This window comes from Neofelis nebulosa, chromosome 1 (genome assembly GCF_028018385.1).
Source record: "Neofelis nebulosa isolate mNeoNeb1 chromosome 1, mNeoNeb1.pri, whole genome shotgun sequence".
In the NCBI taxonomy this organism is placed as follows: Eukaryota; Metazoa; Chordata; class Mammalia; order Carnivora; family Felidae; genus Neofelis; species Neofelis nebulosa.
The window spans coordinates 195,492,566-195,515,046 of NC_080782.1; the positions used below are offsets into that span (position 1 = coordinate 195,492,566).

The window sequence follows — 22,481 nt, forward strand, 5'->3', positions numbered from 1 at the left end:
TAAATTTGCATTGTTTTAAGTCACTGAGTTTGTGATAAATTGTTAGGCAGCAATAGAAGACTAATACTATAGACTAAACACAAAAGCCAAAAGATGGAGATTGTTAGTTTGGATTTAAAAGCCCAGTTATATGTGGTTTATCAGAAACCCATCTAAACATAAAAACAAATATTGAAAGTAAAGGAATCATGACAGGTTTACAATGGAGATTTATCCATTTTATTTAAGACCATTTAGACTTCAGTACACAAAATATAATTAGGGAATTTCCCTGCATATTTTATTAGGATGATATAACAATTCTAAACTTGTAAACAACTAAAAAATGAAAATATGTAAAGGAGAATTGATTGAACACAAAAAATTGAAAAACCTTCTCCGATATGCAGGGAGATTTCAGTATCCTTTGTCACTTGTTTTTATGTCAAAGAAAGAGCTAGTAAAGATAATGATGATTTATGTAACATAACTAATAAAGTAAATGTAATAAACATATGGATCTTTTGATCAGCAATTTAGAAAATAAGTATTTATTCAAAATTTTCAAAACTGCAAAAATGTGCCAAAAATATGCAATAAAAACAAGTCTCATCAAGTTCCTACAAGTTCCTATCACACCAAATGCATTTTCTGACTACTGTATTTAATTTGAAGTCCTAATGTAAAAATACAGATTTTTTAATTTAACATATTTATAAGTAATTCATAAATCAGACAAGAAATAATGGAAACTAAAAACACTGTATGATAAAGGAAATTCTTTATATCAAAATTTGTAGAATGCTGTAAAACTGTTATTTATAACTCCTAAGGGAATAGATGCATATATTAGGAAAGGGAAGCTAATTATGGGTATCTATTTTTATTATGCTTTATATAAATTTATTTACTAAAGTATTTAAATTATTGCTTACATATCAAGCTTACCTATATTAATTGTATTTTTTGCATAGCTTAAATATTACAAAAGTAAATCTGATCACAAAATTTTTTTAAATATTTAATATTGAGTAGTTAGTGGTCATTTGTCAATAATTACTATATTCTCTTCAAGTAAGTATTCTTTTACAAATGATAAAGATTTTACAAAAGATTAAGATGAACAAGTGTTGAAATAGAGATGGTCAGTTTTGAGACAGCAGTAAACAACACTCAAATTGTTATTAATAATGTTTTTATTTTATCTATCATTGAAATTCCTAACTCAAATGTGGTATTTATCGATAGCTTTAGATGTTTCCAGCTTGATAAGGAAAAAGAAGCCATGTTGTTAAAATTTTTTTTTAGTTAATATTTAATCCAAGACATTTTTATGAGGTCTTAAAGCTTTCACTAGAAACTCAGAACTAACACTTGATACTAAAGGAAATAATATAATGATGAAATTGTGATGTCAGTTGTCCCACTTTTCTTAGTTCCAGTGACTTGAACTAGTGTCAGTTAATGGTTTCACTGAAAGTAGCCATTTGCCAGCTTGGTGGGTGGTATAATAGGGAGTGTCTGTCTGCTTCCCAAGTATTTCACTTGTGTGTCAAGTCAGTGCTCTGTGCTAAAGAAAGCAAAAGTCCATTATTGAGCAGATTATAATTCAGAATAGACTGATATTGCTGCAGTTACGTTGTCCTAAATAACTAAATTTATCAGTACTAAATTTTATTGTAAAAAGGGCATCATGTCATTTATTTGACATGACTATACTGCTTCTAGGAAGATTGATTAATTGATTTATAATCTGTTCTAATTTACTATAGTGCATAATTGCTTAAACTTATTGAACAGACATGAAATGTTTCACAGGGGATATCCCCCCCCCCTTTTCTTTTTTGTTAATCTGAATGATTTACCTTTATAGAACTGCCTATTTTCCCCCATAAAAAGCAATATATCTAGTATCCATAAAATAGCCCCAAGGTCAAATACTCAGGCAATTCATAAATACCTTACCTGATATCATCACAGTGTGAGCAAAGCTCAGTAATAAAAATTCAGAACTGCTGCTTCCTTAATAAGTAGTGCATGACTCTGGAGGCTGCACTTGACCTCATCAGAATTCTCCCCTGTGAACAGTCTTCAACCTTGCCTTTTCCTCTGCTGTAGTAGCCTTTGGTTCCCTGACATGACTTCTCTAACCAAGTTCACTTGTGTTCATTTGCATTGTTAATGAATTATTTGCTTCAATGCCTTTTTTTTGAGGGGTGCCATATGTTTATTATTCATATTATAAATTCTGAATATCTTCTTGATTTAAACACTATAGTAGGAGTTTGAATACATCCTCACTGTGAATTATTTCTAGATATTTTGAAATACATTACTGATACTCCATAACCCTACATTTTCTTTCCTCTGAGAATAGTGTATTAAATCTTTTCATTTCATTTATTTTTACTTGGAACAGAAATAGAACACATTCAAGTTCGTGTAATATTATTATTATTATTATTATTATTATTATTATTATTTTAATAAAATAGTACACTAAGGAGTTCAGGCTGAACAAAGGTTTGTACGGTTTTCAGGAAAATCTTCAAAACAAATGTGGACATAGGGAAAGAATTATCAAGTAGGGTTTTAGTAACTCATATCCTAGTGCTTTGATTACATGATATAATTTTGATCAGAGCCTTACACTGATTATAAGCTGTGTTAGACGCAGGTTGTTTCTAAATAGTAAGAGCACAACAACCACATCAAAACAAAAGCAAAAGAAAATATGACAAAGAGTATTTGAGAATTGCCATCTATTTTAAAATTAGGCTAATAATACAATGATAGAAATCTCAGACTGTATTTAATAAAGCTTTATTAGGAAGTCGTTCCTCACTATGTGATGGATGATTCTCTTGGCTCATTTCATGTTTAGGCTTTTTCTCTCTTGTGCTTATTTTTAGAGGTTGAATCTACTAAAGCGATTTCTCTCTTTATTGAAGTTCTCACTTAACAAGGAAGCAGAGATGAGAGCAATACAGGTCAAACTGATCATTGATTAGATTGTTTTAGCGGGCTATTATCAAATGGCCAAAGCTAATAAAATCACTCATTTAGATCACTTGCTGAATCCATTAGAATGTTCTTTGGTAAAATTATGTGATTAGTTTTTCACCTTTCATTTTAATATGATTCAACTTATATTTGTTATTAGACATGTGTGTGCACACAGACGCACAAACACAAAGATTTGACATAATGAAAATTCTTGCTTTAGGTTTAAAACCCTGAAAATGTGATTGGTGCAGTGGTCGTTTCAGTGAGTGAAGGAGATAATCAAGAGAGAAATAAGCAAATAGGATGAAGAAACATACAACAGCACCAGCCTCATTTCATTCGTTTATTCAGCAAATTTTCTGGGTACTGGGGATATAGCAGTGAAGGAAATAAAAGTATCTACTCTTAGGAAGTTTCGTTTCTTCTGCCTCTGACTGTTTTGGTTCCCACAGGTGAACGTTTCCAGAACGTTTCAAAAATTTATCAGACAGTGATTTAAAAATTTTTTTTTTTTTTTTAAGTACAGTTGACCTACAATGTTACATTAGTTTCAGGCGTACAAGCGATTCAGCAACTCAATGCATTATGCTGTGCTCACCACAATTGCAGCTACCATCTGTCACCGTACAAGGGTGTTCTAATATCATTGACTGTATTCCCTGTGCTGTACATTTTATCCCCATGACTTACTCATTCCATAATTGGGGGCCTGTGTACCCCACTTTCCTTCACCCATTTTGCCCATTCCCCTACCTCCCCTTTCTTCTGGCAACCATCAGTTTGTTCCCTGTGTTTATAGGTCTCATTCTGTTTTTTGTTTGTTTATTCATTTTTTTTTTTAGATGCCACATACGAGTGAAATTGTATGGTATTTGTCTTTCTCAGTCTGACTTATTTCACTTAGCGTAATCCCTTCTGGGGCTATCCGTATTGTCGTTAATGGCAAGATCTCATCCTTTTTATGGCTGTATATTATTTTAGTGTGTGTGTGTGTCCACACCACATTTTATTTATCCATTCATCTATTGATGGACACATGGGTTGCTTCCATATCTTGGCTGTTGTAAATAATGCCAATAAATAGGAGTACATATATCTTTTGAAATTAGTGTTTTTGTTTTCTTTGGCTAAGCACCCAGTAGTAGAATTACTAGATCATGTGGTATTTCTATTTTTAATTTTTGGAGGAACCTCCATTCTGTTTTCCGCAGTAGCTGTATCAATTTACATTCCCACCAAAAGTGCTCAAGAGTTTCTTTTTCTCCAAATCCTTTCCAACACCTGGTATTTCTTGTCCTTTTGATTTTAGCCATTCTTTCAGAAAAATGTAACTTCCCTCTTTTCCTCACTCCACGTACCTCTCTCATACCCACTTACAAGGATATCTTGGCCAAGCGGGATATCCAGTAATGGCCAGTGGCTTCCTAGCTACTCCCAGATTTGTATCTCTCCCCCTTTTTTTCATCAGTGGAGTCTGACCCACATTCCCTATTCTATCTTGGACCATGGTCCAAGTTCCTGGGTCTAATCTCATTATCTCCCCATTGCCAGTTGTGTCAACAGTAATTGCCCGCCTGCCTTATTATACCCTGTCTTCAGGTAAGGCACTGAGGAGTCTTGGCAATCTGTAAACTGTCTGCAAAAACTTGAGCATTCAGAATACTGAATAGATAACAACTTTATTCTTCAGACAATGTACACATCATTTTGTTTAAAGGATTAATGTTGACCTGCAAAAGGATCTAAACTAAGGGGTTGGCTCATTCATTTGAGTTATTTCTTAATCACTCCATAATAATATGTTTGAAATAACTAATTCATGAAGCCAATCCAGGCCTGGAGTTTCTTTAGTCAGAATGTTAAATCAGTTTCTGAAATAGACACAGGACCCTTCAGATTTTCCATTTTTTTCTTGTATCCGTTTTGGTAAATTATACTTATTAAACAATTTCACGATTTTATCAGAATATTAAAATTTGTTAGCATTAATCTGTTTATAACATTCTCTTATTATGTTGTGTCTGTGGGCTTAAATCCCTCTTTTTCAATCCTGATATTGGTAGTGACTGCCTTCTCTCTCTTTTTTTTTTTTTTTTATCAGTTTTGCTACAAGTTTATGAGTTTATTAGTCTATCAAGTAAGTTTTGGGTTTTGTTGAGGTTCTCTGTTGTATATTTGCTTTCTGTTTAATTAGTTTTGCTGTTATGTTTACTATTTACGGCCTATTTTGGAATTTGCTTTTTTTGTCTGACTTCTTTCAATACTTAGATCATTGATTGTCAGCCTTTCTTCTTTTCTGATAGTATGTTGTAAGGGCAAACATTTTGGGGATGTTTTGGCTGGCTCGGTTGGTGGAACATGTGACACTTGATCTCAGGGTGATGAGTTCAAGCCTCACATTGGGCATGAACTTACTTTAAAAAAAACAACTAAAAGTCTCTCATCAAAAATCTTATTAAAAACTACAACTGATTTTTTTCCAAAAAGTTGGCAAAATTTTAATCTAATCATGCCTTTAACTATATCCCACAATTTCACATACCATATTTTTGTTCTTATTTGATTCAAAATAAGCACAGAGACCAACATGGGGCTCAATCGCATGACCCTGGGATCATAACCTGACCCCAAATCAAGAGTTGTATGCTTGACTGACTGAGCCACCCAGATACCCCATGATTCAAAATATTTTCTAATTTTTGTTGTAATTTCAGCCCATAGACTGACTTCAAGGTGAACTGCCTGATTTTTCCTTTCTTTTCCTTCCTTCCTTCCTTCCTTCCTTCCTTCCTTCCTTCCTTCCTTCCTTCCTTCCTTCCTTCCTTTCTGTACCACCTGATTTCTAAGTATTGAGGAATTTTCTAGTTATTTTTTTGTAACTAGTATTTAGCCTAATTCCATTGTAGTCAGACAACATATGCTGAGTAATGTTAACTCTTTGGATTTAAGACTTACTTTATAACTCACGTTATGTCCAAATTCTGATAAATAGCTCGTATTTGGAAAACACTGTTTATTGGGAGATATTAGGCAATTTTTTTTTCTAAAAAGGTCAAGTGAAGTACGTTTATTAATTATATTTTCTTTTTTAATCTTCTATATTACTACCCATTTTTTGTTTTCTTGTCATACTAGTTATTGAGAGAAATTTGTTAAAACCCCACACTTTTTTATGGATTTGTTTATTTCTCATTTTAGTCCTTTATATTTTAAGTATTCTTTTTCTATATATATATTTTTTTAAGTTTGTTTATTTTGAGAGAGAAAGAGAGCAAGAGCATGGGAGGGGTAGACAGAGAGGGAGAGAGAGAGAGAGAGAATCCCAAGCAAGCTCCACACTATTAGTGTATGACCTGAGGCAGGTCTCAAACTCATGAACTGGGAGATCATGACCTGAGCCGAAATCAGGAATCAGATACTGAACCAACTAAGCCACACAAGCGCCCCAGTCCTTTATATGTTTGCTTTTTGAGGCTTTTTTAGGTGTACAAATTGAAAATTATTATATATTTTCATGTTGGAAAAGTCTTTTCATCATTATGAAATGTCCATCTTAGTTCATAGTAATTATTCTATCAATTTTTTTCTAGTATTCGTATAGCTATACCAGCCTTTTTGGCTTAGTATTTGCCTAATTCTTTTCATTCTTTTAGTTTCATCTTTTATATTCTTACATTCAAGATTTGCCACGTTTTGGCTGTTAAAAAATCTAAACTATAAAAATATGTAAAAACCTTAAAAAGCTAAACTACTTAATTGCAGAATGTAGGATATTTTACATTTAAATATATGATACTACTTTCTTTGATCTGTCATGTATTTTTATTACCCTTCCCTTTGTTCTCTGTATTAATCAAGAAACTTTTTTTGGTTTATTTTCCACTTTTATTAAGTTTTTAGCTTTTTAGTATAAATACTGTTTTATTGATTTTAATGGCTTTTCCTAGAGATTGTATTGCCCCTTTGACTTGTTAATGCCTACCATAGACCTTTTGCTTGTTTCTAGACAATGCAAAGATGTTGGGACATTTTTTAAAAAGTTTATTTATTTTGAGAGCGTGCATGTGTGCGAGTGTGAGTCGGGGAGAGGCGGAGAGAGAATCCCAAGCAGTGTGGAGCCCAGTGCAGGACTCTATCTCATAAACCGTGAGATGATAACCTGAGCCAAAATCAAGAGTCATACATTTAGTTGACTGAGTCACTCAAGCACCTGGAACATTTTAATTGTCTGTATCCTTCTCTTTCTTTGTCTTACATTTAAAACCCAACAAGGTACAATTATTGATATATGGTCATTATTCAGTTAGATTTACCTACATATTTACCTTTTTCTTACTGTTCCTTATTGTTTTCCTTCCATATTTTTATATCGGAGATTATTTTCCTCAGGCCGGAAGAATTTTTTTAGTATTTCTTTTGGTGTGGTTCTGATGGCTATGAATTCTCAGTTTTTGTCTAAAAAGTCAAGTTTATTTTGCCTTGATGTCAAAGTTGTCAGCTATTTAATTTTTTTCTTTCAACAATTTAAAGATGCCCTTTTGTTGTCTTCTGGCTTTCATCATTTTTGGGTAAAAGTAATTCTCTAGTCAAATAGTAACTTCTTTGCAGGTCATTCTTTCACTGTTTTTGAGTAGTTTCCCTTGAACTTACATGGGTTGTGATCCATAGAGATTCTTGAATTTACAACTCAGTGTCTATCATCAGGTTAGAAAATTCTTGGCCGTTAGGTTTTTCAGTGTTACTTTTTGCCATTCCCTATTCTCTCTCTGCTCCTTCTGGGCCCCCAGCTGCATACACGTAAGATCTAGCCCATATTTCTAGTCCCTTTTAAAGTATCATACTACCTTACACACTTTTCCATTCCAGACTTCATTTTGGCAAACAACTTCTCACTCATGTTTCAGTTCATTAATCCTTTCTTCTGCTGTTATCTTTTCTGCTGTTAAACACAGGTATCAAGTTTTTAGTGTCAGGTATTGTGTGTTTTTTTCCTCGTAGAATTTATATTTGGCTTTTGTGTATATGTGTTAGATTCTGATTCTGGAGTAACATTTCCTAGTATCTAGTATTTCCTTAAGTATGTTGGTAGTTATTTGAAAGTTTGTGTTTGAGAACCATAAAAATTCTAAATCACATGGTGAGTTTGTTTTCATTGTGTATCTCTCTCCTTTTAGTTTTAAGTGATTTAGAATAGTGTCCTACAATATTTTATAATATTTAAGTGAGTACCAAACAGTGTGGCCATACATCAAAAGATAGTGTAGACAACAGCTGCTTTCATTGTATTTCTTTCTTTCTTGGATCTTGGGCCTTCAGATTGCTTGGTTGCTTTATTTACTCTCCAGAGTTTTAAAATTGTGTTTTTTGAAGGTTAATCCAACTTTTTGGGGTTTTGTTTGTTTATTTCTTACTGTTCCTAGTAGGAGAGTTGGCCTTATACAAACTGCTCTGTCTTAGCAGAAATGAAATTTACCCCTTTCTCTTCACACATTTTATCTGCTATAAATTATCTATATTTCTTTAGATTATTTTTTGTCTCATCACTTTGAATCTTCCCCACAATGCTCCTCATGAAACAGTTTTGCAGTTTAATGCATGTTTTGAAATAGCGGTGGAAAATGTATGCCGTCCTCTTTCAAGATCATGTGCTGTGTAGAGCTACTCATATATTACTTTATTATTCTAATAGCAAGCAGAAAGTCATATTTAAAATTCACCTATCAAGTTGACTTTAACTTGCTTTATTTATAGATTCCTCTTTTTTTGCCTTTTAAAAAAATTTTTTTTAATATTTATTCATTTGTGGGAGACAGAGACAGAGTATTAGCAGAGGAAGAGCAGAGAGAGAGGGAGACACAGAATCTGAAGCAGGCTCTAGGCTCTGAGTTGTCAGCACATAGCCTGATGCAGGGCTCGAACTGAAGAATCATGAGATCATGACCTGAGTCGTAGTTGGACGCCCAACCAACTGAGCCACCCAGGCACCCCTGTATTTTTTAATTATTATAATGTAACAGTATATATGTCTGTCATCCTCTGTTTTCTATCATTGTTACCTTATACATGAACTTGGACAATTGAACCTTTTAAACCTGTTAATTCTCATTACTCCTTAATGTTGGATTGAATTGAAACTATCGCTCATAACCAAGCTTATTCAGAGTTGCCAATATTGTCGTCTTCGGAATCCTTACTTTTATTGTCTTTCTTTATATAGCACTTGTGTTACATGCATATTCCATCATTCCTCTGAACATCTCATGTCAGATACTCTAGAAAATTTAGCACAGCCTGAGTGATGGACTTTGGGTTGATTGATGTTCTGTTGGACAGAATTTTTAGCAAGTCTTGCCTTGTCAGTCAGACTAACTTCTGAACTTCTTTGTGATTTAAAACTCTTCTGATTGGATATATCAGATTTATAGTCAATAATGTTTTCCTTTACTCATAATAAAAATCAGGGAACAGTATAAAAACCCTTTCCTTTAATCTTTTGCAAATATAAATCAAAATGTCATCTTCCTACTTAATCCCGGGGTATATTTATATCCTGGTATTTGCGTGTTTTTGTGGGAAGATACAATGTTGGTTATGTTTTTTCCCTAAGAATCCGCTCCCTTTCCTATCATTGCTTATATTCTACCTCATCTATTGCCTGGTGAAAGCATCAAAAAAAAAAATTAATAGCTTTTTAAAACTTGAACTTAATAATTCACTCATCAGTGATGTATGGTTTTTAAAGAAATGAATTCCTAATTGAACTACAAGGGGAAAGGGACAATGCCATCTATATGTCACCTTTCTACCAATCAGCTTGTCTGCTATATTATAATTAAGGAACAATTATTTGAGCTTGAATTACTGTTCAGAGTTGCATTGACGAAATTACCCAGGACCATTTTATGCAAACCAAGAGGATTTTTGTTTTTATTCTTCAATTATCTTACCCCTTATAATTTTGTGATAGGTAGCATAGTATTAATGAAACACTATAGAATTAATATTATTGGTATTTTACTCTGGTCTCACAATCTCTTGTCAGTAATTCTAAAATCCTTAAAAGTTCTGAAAAAATTAACTTTTATAAAACTCATTTAAAATTGAAACCAGGGGGCACTTAGGTGGCTCAGTCAGTTGGACATCCGACTTCAACTCAGGTCATGATCTCACAGTCTGTGAGTTCGAGCCCCGCATCAGGTTCTGTGCTGACGGCTTAGAGCCTGGAGCCTGCTTCAGATTCTGTGTCTCCGTCTCTCTCTGCCCCTCCCCCACCCATGTTCTGTCTTTCTATGTCTCAAAAATAAATAAACATTTAAAAAAATTAAAAAAAAGAATAAAATAAAATTGAAACCTGAACTAAACTGATATGTGGATATTTACAGTTTTTATGTAAGCACCGTGTAAATGCTTGTTTTACTGCACAAATACTCATGTGTCTGTGAACGCAGCTTCACCTCCAACCTTATTGGCAGTGTGCTTTTTACCTTCCCAAAATCCTCAAGGTTTGAAGTCTGAAACATGTGGCCTCAGAGGGTTTATAACAAGAAATTGTGCATCTCTAATTTTTTTCCAGTTAGTTTTGTTAGTTATAATATAAATATATCCCCAAATGTTTTCTGCTGTAGCAGATGATGAACAGATTTTAACATTTGACCTGACAGTGTGTACTATAATTTATTGAATAATAAAGGCCGTGTCATTTTATGGAAGGTAGATGGATATAAACTATCCGATGTAAGTAATCTCTAGTTTTAGCACTAGAATAAAATAGGTAATAGCTAGAACAAAAAAAATACAACCCCAACTAACTTTAATTGAATGCTTTGTGTCCGAAAGTGGGCATTCAGCAATTATTCTGCAGAACTCCCTTCAAATGGTACAAGTAGATACAAATATTAGTACCATTTATAAGTGATGTTCTGACATTTAGAAAGGTAAGCAATTTGCTTGTGGTTACGGAACTAAGACAGAGCCAGCGCACAAACCTAAACCTAAGTCTCTTGACATCTATAACCTATACCCTCACCCTCTGCTATTGTGTTGTAATATATCTTTTAAAATTAATCAGATAAGACATTTAATAAATGTGGAATACAATTTCATGATCAACTCTTGATTATCTTTGTGTTGATTACAGGGAAAAAATGCTAATAGCAAATCAACTTCCTTTTGTCATTCACCATGTATCTGGGATCCTTTCTTCTGCTGTCACTTGGCTTATGCTCAAGAAATACAAATGAATTTTAATATGAGCCTGAGAAAAAGAATATAATGATGGCGGTAAATCTGCTGGAATCATATAATGAATTTAAAACCCAACATAAATGCTTTTGGGATTATCTGCCAGTTGGGATTACTTACTCTGTGATCCCTTGTAAGACTGCAGATAATTGAACGTTGGCTCTTTTACTGCAACTGAAAGTACTGATGCTGAGAAGAAAATGAACCATCTGAATGTGAGCTCACTTATTTATTTAATAATTAATTAATATTTAATATTAATATGTAATTATTATTTTAATATTTATTTATATATAAATAAATATTATAAATATAAATATTTATTTTAATATTAATTAATATTTAATATTAATATTTAATAAATATTAAATAATTAATTAATTATTTAATAATTAATTTCATCACGGGAATCATTTAAAGCCAAAAAACACAGAATAGCTTTATGTCATGGGAATCAAGGTTCTATTATTAGAATCAAAGAAGTAATCAATGTGCCTGTTTTTTTTCTTTTTCTTATTTATTCAATAAATAATCAAGTAATGTATAGTTAATGCTTTCTTAGAGATATTATAAGGAAACCTAATAAAGGAGAAGCAATTCTGCTAATATATGTTTGTGAAGTCCACGAAAGCTTTTACTTCACCTTTTTGACTCTACTTCATGAAACAAGATGGTCTTCAAGTTGCACAAAATAAAAGAAAAATGTTTTAAGAGGGGGTGATTACTGTGATTTTAGTCTTTCCTGGTCTACTGTAGGCATACATTATAAAATCAGTCATGGGAATCAGTATTGTATTATAGTTGAGACCAGGGGTTATGTTGTCAGAGATTTGCTAAGAATTATCTTGACATTGCCATTTGCCACCTGTGGAGCCATTAGCACATTTCTTAACCCCTCTCGGTTTCAAATTCCTATCTGTAAAATTAATTAATAATAATTTCCTCCATTGGGATGTTGTGAGGTTTAAATGAATATACCATAATGCACATACCCATGTCTGTTAGATATACATGACTTTACACCTTTTTATGTGGTGAAGGTGATTCAGGTCCAAGGCTTATTAGACTTAGCCAGCGGTAGCCACCCTTTAGCTGATATCGAGAAGCCTTACTGGAAAGGCAGATCCTTATTATATTTGGGACCATCAGTTGACTTAAGCTCTCCGAGTCAACCTGAGCTCCCCGTTGACTTTTACAAATATAAACATATCTGTATTCTTCTGTTCACTTAAGCACAGGTATGAAAGCTAACCAATATTAAATACAAAAAGAAGGCATATGAACTCACACATATACACACATCTAATATATAGGTCATAAACTCCTCAAGTAATTTTTGTATGCTCACTACACCCACACCCACACACACACACACACACCCCTGTAATTTTTAAGTGTGCTACATGCTAGGAAGTCACAAGAATATATACATGCTAACTAAGATTTATACCAGTACATAAGCCACACCCACAGGGATGCACATACTAATGTTTGGATGTTACAGATACATTTACATGATTAACACATATGGAAGAATTTGTGGAGGAGAAAATGAAAACAAAAGAATCCAAAGGAAAAAGGGGAAAACAGGGAGGTAGAAGAATAGAAAAGGTAAGAAAGAGATGATAGCTTAGTGTAGAGTTTCTCAACCTCGGCACTACTGATCTTTTGTCTTTGTTGTAGTCTTTTCCTGTTACCCTTGCCCTCATTTGTGATTATCAAAAATGTCTTCAGACATTCATTTCTTGGTGTCCCCTGGGAGACACAGTTATCCTGGCTGAGAACTCTGTTAGTGTAAGAGAAAACGTCAGATATGTAGATGGAATTGGGAACCGTGGAATGGAGGTAGGCAAAAGTTCTAGTCTTTTAAGTTTAAAAGAAAGTTGAGGGGGGGGGCGGTGCCTGGGTGGGTTAGGCAGGTAACTGTCTGACTTCGGCTCAGGTCACGATCTCACTGTTCTTGAGTTCAAGTCCCACATTGGGCTCTGTGCTGACAGCTCAGAGCCTGGATCCTGCTTCAAATTCTGTGTCTCCCTCTCTCTCTGCCCCTCCCCTGTTCGCACTCTGTCTCTCTCTCAAAAATAAATAAAACATTAAAAAAATGAACGTTTAACAGAAATGAACTGAGCATAAGAAACAAATAGGAGGAGAAAGGGAAGTAGAATGAAATACATGGAAAATGTACCGTGGAGTTTGGAAGGAAGGAGTACTGAAAGTGTGCGTCTTTAATCTCGTCTTAAAAATTATTTTGTGATATCTGGAAACTGCTCCCCTAAAGTTCTGTAGTGAGAGAAATTACTAAAATGGCAATTAATGAATTAAATTCTTTTTAAATGAAGGATTGAGCCAATATAAATGTTCAACTCTAATGTTTGTATATATGTTATAATTAAGTTAATGTATTTACTGTTTGTTAAGTTTTAGACATGGGGTAATTTCATAGATTTATTCAATTTCAGAGTTAATAAGGGCTTTAGAGAGCAACTGGAGCTTTACTAATGAGCTTTAATTAAGAGCTTACTGTGGACCAGGGACTGTGATAGGTGCAGGGCTGCAAAAGAACTCGAAGAAATGGTGTCTTCACGGGCACACAGCCTCATTAGACAAGGACCCGGGAAGCTCAGAGTGCTTGGAAGACTGAGGGTGGGATCTCATTCAGGACAGGTGGAATCTGATAGGGCTGGAGGAGGTAAAAGACCCAGGAAGTATGCAAAAGCATCATCAGAGTCATTTCATTAGACATTAAAGGGAGAGAGACAATAAGTGAACTGGTTGCATAAAATAGAACCCAAGCTAGAACCTAGGTAAGGTGGCCTTTTATAAAACCCCCCTGCCTCTCCTTTATTACTGTAACTTTTACAAAAGTTACACTTTATAACACTGCTTTTATCAAGAGACATGCATCCTTGGTCAAAAATAAAATGTTTATTTCTTTATTTCTGAGTTGTCTTTTTTTTTTTTTTTTTTTTTTTTTTGCTTTTTAAAGAAAAGAAACAAGAAAGTCAGTAAATGGTGAACTGATTTTTTTTTTTATTTTTTTTATTTTTGGGACAGAGAGAGACAGAGCATGAACGGGGGAGGGACAGAGAGAGAGGGAGACACAGAATCGGAAACAGGCTCCAGGCTCTGAGCCATCAGCCCAGAGCCTGATGCAGGGCTCGAACTCACGGACCGTGAGATCGTGACCTGGCTGAAGTCGGACGCTTAACCGACTGCGCCACCCAGGCGCCCCAATGGTGAACTGATTTATCCACTTACATTTCTAATGGAACTACTTACAAATGTATTTAGGCTTTTGGTTTTCCATTTTATTTATTTTTTTTAATGCTTATTTATTTTTGAGAGAGAGAGAACACAGGCAGGAGAGGGACAAAGAGAGAGAATCCAAGCAAGCTCTGCACTGTCAGCCCAGAGCCTGACCACGAGATCGTGACCTGAGCTGAAATCAAGAGTCAGACGCTTAACCGAGTGAGCCACTCAGGCGCCCCTTGGTTATTCCATTTTATTCTCCCATCTTTTCTCATTTCTTTCAAACTTCTGTAACATACAGTGTGGCCAAGGCACAAAATTTGGGATGCTATTTTTGTTAAGAATGATTGTTCTAGTTGCTGTTATCCTAAGGCTTAATGTGAGAACAAACAAGAGCTAAAGAAGAAATAAACATCGTGATGCGGGTTACTGATGCCTGCCTCATGCCATTAAATTTGTTATGTGCCAGGCGTATAGGGAAAGTGGGTAAGTACTTACTGACAGGTATCCAAGTAGTGCTCATTTTACCCTTTCTTCAGTTGGATATTGCCATGTACTGATTTCACATGAGCTGCATAAAAACATTTCTCAAATAAAGACACGAGCTTGCTCTCTCCCTGTTCTAGGGCTCCCATAGGAAAGCACTGGGGAGGAAATTTAGTCTTAGGAATTACTCTTGGGCTTAGATCACAGATCCATATAATATCCTGGCCTCAGATGACTCAAGTTCTTTGAGAGTGAATTTCTTCATTTAATGTACTGCAGGAGAAAATTCTGCCAATTATTGTTGTACGAAATATTATATAAATGTTTATTCTTCTTCATTCTTAGAAATTATTTTAATTAAGTATTTGATTTGTGGTCGTAAGGTCTCTATACTTATTGGGATGTGTGCTTGTTTTCTATGTACACTCTGAAGAAGTTGATTTAAAGAGCACAATTTTGTTTCCTCAGATTCACTTTTAATGCCCTCTCGTTGACAAGGCACAATGCTTGAAACATTCCCCACTCCATATGCATTTCGTGTTTTCTGAGTGCAGTTCGCTAAAAAGTGATGACACTTTGATTACACCTCTGGGGTGGGGGTGCGAGAGTGGCTTCTTTCAGGGTAGGCATTAAAATCCTTTGTAGCCTCCTCACATTTGTCCGAGTGCAGTGCTGAGTATATAGTAATGTGCATAAATACTTATTGATTGAGTGAAAGCTTTTCATCAGAAACATAAAAAGCTTTTTTTCTTCCCACATACTGGCATATAAGTGTTTTCAATAATTTCTCAAGTATGAAAATGTTTTTCCAGTAAACTGTAATGCAGCAGCTTGGGATTTCCAGAGGAATCCATAGTTTCAACTTACCAGGGTTACTGCAGTTACATACCTTTAAATATAATTGTTACCAATTGTATTTAGCCCTTGTCTTTAGTTTCATTCCGGCTATACAGACCAAGACACAGTTACATAGGTAGAAACACGGTTATACAGGTGGAGAAATTAATGTCTCCATTATTCTGTATTCTGTAATGCTATTCTGTAGAGTAGCCATGTGGCCTATCTAAAACTGATACCAGGAACACCATTGGCAGATCAGGCTTTTAACAGAATTTGCTATTTTCTTCTAACAACATTATGGTTCACTAGAATCTAGGGAGAGCCAGATTAAAAATTAGAAATGCTTCTGTTCCTTTTTCAGATTTTTTTCTTAAAATATATATTCTACACTCCTCATATGTGTATCTTCCCGAAATATAACACATTTCTTTTTATTTTAAAAGTAGCACAGGTTCACTGTAGAAAATAAGGAAAACTTAGGGGAAAAGGAAATCTAGATCGCCCACAAATTTTCCAGATGGAGAAACCATTATTAACATTCTGGAGTATTTTCTACCTTTTTCTTATTTTCATATGTAAATAAAAACGGGATGGGGGGAGACAAAATGAAACGTATTCTTTATATGCAGTTTTGTATCCTAACATTTTTTTTAGCTCAACATCATATAGATAGTATTCTTTCATGTCATTGAATATTGTTTCTCAAACCTGCCTGGTCATTGGAGTCACATGATGCTTTTTAAACTCCTGGCATCTGTACCATTTCCCAGACTTACTGTGTCTCTTGCCTGTGTACTTTTGAAATGTTCCAGGGTGGGGCTGGCGGGGCAGGGGGAAGGATTCAGTTTATCGTCAGGGCTAAGGCCTTTGTTGCAAGCTTTCTTCTGTTTTTATGGCCGCCTTGTTGTGTCTAATGTTCACTCTTATAAATAAGACAAAAATGAGGATTCATGTATATTCCTTTGTCAAAATCCCAAATTGCTATCTTTGTCTACATACAAGTCCCTGCATTAACATATCCCGTTTTCTCAGGAGGAGATTTTTATAACCAACTTGAATATATAAACTCATAAATAGCTTAATGATAGCAGTATAATATTTTAATATGTTAAACTACTTATAAAAAATCATACTTTATGTTAAATAGTGTATACATTTTAAAATATTAAATTTTTCCAGACTCCCAAATTTTATATTTCATTCGTTGTCTTCACATGCAAGTTCAACATCAACGGCATTGTCCTCACTAGAGCTACTTTTTAAGTCATCGTTTTCTCAAATATGTCATCTTGACTCATGTCTAATTTGCTTGATATACAACATAGTTTAAATCAGTGATGATGATGTTGCCACTGGGATTTTTCTCCAAAGCCACCTAAAGTACTTACGTGAAATTGAGATGGTTGGTATATATGTAATCTTCCTAATAGAAAACCATCTTTTGGAAGCTTCTTTACAGTGTCAGCACTTTGAAATCGTGAGGTCATGCCACATCCACATCCATATTCCAAAGGAATCATGACTCAATGTGTTAAGTTTCCTTGACTCCCTCCCCTTTTATGAAGCACATTCTGTCTGGTAATTGCTGAAAGCCAACACTGGTATTGATTGAAGATTTTAATTCCAAATGTTATTCTGTTTTTACAATTAGAGTACTTAGGGGTAAACTGATCCTGAATATAAAGGGTAAATAGATCCTGAATATATGGTCCCTCTTCAGCATCAAGAGAGAGAGAGAGAGAGAGAGAGAGAGAGAGAGAGAGAGTGTGTATGTGTGTGTGTGTGTGTGTATACACATGCATACATATGGGAGTGGAGGGAGGAAAAAAGAGGGGGGATAGCAATGCCCTAGAGGCTTAAAAATGTTACTAGTTGGGGCGCCTGGGTGGCTCAGTCGGTTGAGCGTCCGCCTTCGGCTCAGGTTGTGATCTCACAGTTTGTGGGTTCAAGCCCCACGTCGGGCTCTGTGCTGATAGCTCAGAGCCTGGAGCCTGCTTCGGATTCTGTGTCTCCCTGTCTCTCTGCTCTTCCCCCACTCATGCTCTGTCTCTTTCCCCTTCAAAAGTAAATTTAAAAAAAATTTTTTAAATGTTATTACTTGTTTTAAAGTGTTTTTAAGACTCAAGACAAAGTCCAACAGTATTCCTGAAAGTATGTAGCCATTCACCCTGTTAGCCTGCAGCATAATACAGTGTCCATTTTACTGCATTCTTGACAGCATTACTATTAACATTTTTAAAAAATCCTTATGTCTTATAAATAAGTATCCCAGCCAATAGGAGTAGTGAGCTGAGATGTCCCCTGTCATTGTAAGTCTCCTCTGATTTGCAGGGGTCTTGGCTGGCCGGCAGCTTATCTTTTTCAGTCACATGAATTGTCCTTTCTGCTTTTCCTGTCCCTGCCTTTGTGGTCTCTGGGGCTCCAACCTGCCCCTTCTCCCCTTTTCCTCGTATGCACTTCCTGTTTGGTAGAATCAACAGGGGGCATGATTGTACAGTCCATACTCCATGTAATCGTGTTAATTATGTACACCTGAGCGTGCCTTGTAGCAATTGCGGTTGAATGGGGGACCACTTCCAAAACCTAGCCACGCTTTCATCCTTTCAGATCCTTAGACCTGCGTGCATCTATACTTGATTTAATAGGAAGCCAGAGGATGAGGCTAAAAGTGTTGCACAAGAGCATTTTAGTGACTTCATAGTGAGCTGAGCTAGAATTAAATCCTGATTAAGTTCTGGGGCATTTAAACTCTGTTGCCTTTCTACTTGTGCCATTTTCCCATTGCAGCTGCCTTCGATGCCAGGGCTAGGTGGGAAAAGGTAGATTTCTGTCTTTGCCATTAGTCTTGTTTTGTCTGGTTGTTGATCTCTCTTTAAAGGCATTTTCTCTGAGAAGAGAAGCATATAGAGGCAATTCTTGACTACTTGCTTGCTTAAAGATCCCACAACGACCTGCATTTTGCATACACACCTCCTTATACAAAAAAAAAAAAAAAAAAAAAAGATTGCATTATTGCTTTGTATGTTGTAAGGCGTAAGGGTTTCCAAATGTATCGTTTGGCTCTCTCATCCTCTTTGGGTCAAGTTTTCTTGTCTCTGCAATTTGGTGTATTCCACCACTGTGAGCCGTCACTGTAAAAATAACTGGGGTGAACATTTTGTGAAATCAAAAGCAAGATCCATCTGGTAGCAGAGAAGATTAATCTGTTTGAGAATGGTAAACATTAGTGCATATTTTAAAATCTGTAATGAGCACAGGGAGAACATTCTTAGGCTGAAGATTCAAGTGAACGTTTTTTTCCATAAGAGCCTATAACACATGCTTTCCTTTAATATATTGCGAATGTGAAATTTTATCATTAAAAAAATTTTTTTTAATGTTTATTTAGTTTTGAAGGAGAGAGAGACAGAGCATGAGCGGAGGACAGGCAGAGAGAGAGAGGGAGACACAGAATCTGAAGCAGGCTCCAGGCTCTGAGCTGTCAGCACAGAGCCTGACGCGGGGCTTGAACTCACAAGCCGTGAGATCGTGACCTGAGCTGAAGTTGGCCGCTTAACCGACTGAGCCATCCAGGTGCCCCTAAACTTTATCATTTTAAATCAGTCACTGAGGGGCACCTGGGTGGCTCAGTTGGTCAAGTGTCCAACTTTGGCTCAGGTCACGATCTCACAGTTCATGGGTTCGAGCCCCCGTTCGGCTCTGTGCTGACAGCTTGGAGCCTGGAGCCTGCTTCGGATTCCGTGTCTCCCTCTCTCTCTTTGTCCCTCCCCTGCTCATGCTCTGTCTCTCTCTGTCTCAAAAATAAATAAAACATTAAAAAAAAAAAACATTCGCTGAATAATAAAAAATAATTTAAAACTAAAAGATTAAAAAATTCTAATGATGAGATAGAAAAACATAAGCCCAAAACAGTTACCCCCGTTTTTTTATTCACAAGTTTTGTGATAATAGTTTTGGATTATTAACTTTTGTGCAGAATGGTAAACAAAATAATAGACAAAATTGGATCTCACTAACATCATTAATACTGAATTCCATTTCCTAAAAATAATTAGCGGGATTTATTTTTTAGTACAAATTTAGGTTTACAGAATAATTTAGCAGATTGGACTCAAACATTCCATATTCCCACCTCGGCCTCCCTCCCCCCTGCACGGGTTCCCCTAGTAGTGAAGTCTTGCATTACTGTAGCACATGGGTCACACTTCATTTAATGAACCTATATCAATATGTTGGTATTGTCTTCGCATTAAGGTTTCCGGTCTTTGTGTGGTACAGTTCTGTGGGTTTTGGCAAGTGCATAGTGACATGTGTCTACCACTGCAGTAACATACAGAAGAGTTTGCCTCAAACATCCTCTGTGCTTTCTCATTCTTCCCTCCCCTCCCTTTCCCAAGCCCCTGGCAACTACTGATCTTTTTACTATCTCCGTAGTTTGGTCTTTTCCAAGATGACATATAGTTGGAATCATAAAATTTATGTTTAAGACATCTTTGTATGCTTTGTAAGGTTCACTGTGACAGCAGTTGTAAAAAAAAAAAAAAAGTAACAATAAGGAGAAAAACTAACTTCCTAGACTTCTTTTCGACATTAGTTTTAGTGACACTGCTTCTTTACATAATTTGGTCAGGTGAATGGGATTTAAGTGGCTTCATATCTTCAGCACAGTATTCACATCTCGCAAATGTGATGAGTATTCACTGATTATGTTATATGATAAAGTATTACTTATTTGCTAAATATCTGTATGTTTATATAACATATAACACATTGTGTTTGTGTCCACACATTTCTGTCAGTCTTTTCATTGCTTAGGAATGTCTGTTATTAAAAAAAAAAAAAAAAAAAGCATAATCCCCTCTATCCTTCACCAGCCTATACAAGAGGAATCCTTGCCATTTCATACCACCCCAACTTTGCCACACACACGTGCCAAACCAGGGTTTTGAGTTTGCAGCCAACTGATAACATAGATCCCGAGTGCTTTGGATAAATGATACGATTCGTGAAAGTCCTAGGAAATAAATAGGTCATAGAAAAACATGACCACTAGGAAATAAGGAAAATTTGGGATAAATGTAAATGTGTATTGAACCCCTTTTGAAAGGCTACCATTTTCAATTCAAGTGTGAAAGCATAAAAATATAAATGTAAAAGCACACAGTCCATTACGTTATGCATATGTTGTGAATTTTCTTAAGGAATCAGTCGTTTCCTAAACTAACTCTTGAGATACTGACATAACACAGTTGAACTAAATATTCATTCAGATATCTTCCCCTTGAAGGCAGGAGATAGTTCATTTAATGCTTTTCAAGTCAAAGTCATTGTAGCATATTTCTACTTATTTGCTTTTATTCTCTCATCTGTACTTTTCTCTCTCTCTCTCTCTCTCTCTCTCTCTCTCTCTCTCTCTCTCTCTTTTTTAAGTATACTTTGCTTTAATTTTTTTTGGCGAGTTTATAAATACACACTCTTACAGTATTTGTATTTAAGAGTTTGCCCTTGAACATGTAGAGTAAAATCAGAAAATCACTGGGCTGAAAGTAAGACAAATGATGACCAACCGGGCCTATGTAAGACAAATCTTGAAAAATGGGTTTTCCTTTTTAGTAAAACAAAACAACAGAGAAGAAAGTACAGTGCATGCTTTGCTCACAAGTACTTGTTTGGTGACTTTTACACTTAGAGCAAAAATGGCCAGAGTTGTAGATGGCTTGCTTTTGGGATGGTGCTCATAGCTCTAAAATTCCATTTACTTAGGAGGGAAGCCAAGGCACAAAAACTAAGCATGTATCTACTGTGCACTTCGTGTAAAAAAAAAAAAAAAAAAGGAATTTTGCTCTTTAAATGTACTTACATCTAAAATAATGCTGTGTAACTTAAAAGCTTCTGTTATCACAGGATATGGGTTCATAGATATAGTTTATTTCCTTGTTTTACATGACGTGCACAGTAAGTTTCCTTAACACTTCCCATAAAAAATAAATGTCAATTAATCACCAATTCAGACAGTGAGACTTCTACAAACTGATCTCTGCTGAGGCATAAGAAACAAATAATGATCTGCTTTTTCATCCCCTGGTAAGACTGGCGAAGAATGGTCAACATCCCAAAATAATTATTTTAACACAATACATATTGTGATAATGGGTACAAACTGAACTATGGATTGATGTAGGTTACTTACATTGTGGAATTAAGAAATCAAACCAATCAATTAAAATGTTTTCCATTGTACACATCATCCTATGGGTCAATCTAATTAAGCAAGAAAAAAACCACAGAATCAAATTTAACAGTGTCACATGACTGTCTTTTGTATTTTAAGAGAAGATGTGTTTGTTTAAAATCACATGAACCCTAAAAAATATGCATAATGTTTTGACTTGTAGCTACTTTTGTAGTGTATGTATCCGTTTGATTGGTTAGCAAACACAGTACCTCTACAGTAGCTATATTTACGCAATCCTTCATCAGAATATTTTATGCTCAGTGCATGGAATCAAGTCTCTTCTGAGAGTTATAGTCATAGATGAGGTTGTATTGGAATTTTTAGTTCTGAGAGGGGGAGCTCATTTGCTTCTATCCCACACCAACCAGTATTATTTAAAAGCTGTTAATACCCTTAATACAATCTATAAAATAATTGTATGAGTTTGGAATCGTATTACTCTTTT

At 35.2% G+C, this 22,481-nt stretch overlaps 1 protein-coding gene across 9 annotated transcripts in view; it reads left to right on the forward strand.

The window, feature by feature from the left end:
- Positions 1–22,481, forward strand: part of KLF12 (KLF transcription factor 12) — a 447,719-nt gene that overhangs the window by 262,655 nt on the left and 162,583 nt on the right. The window lies entirely within an intron of this gene.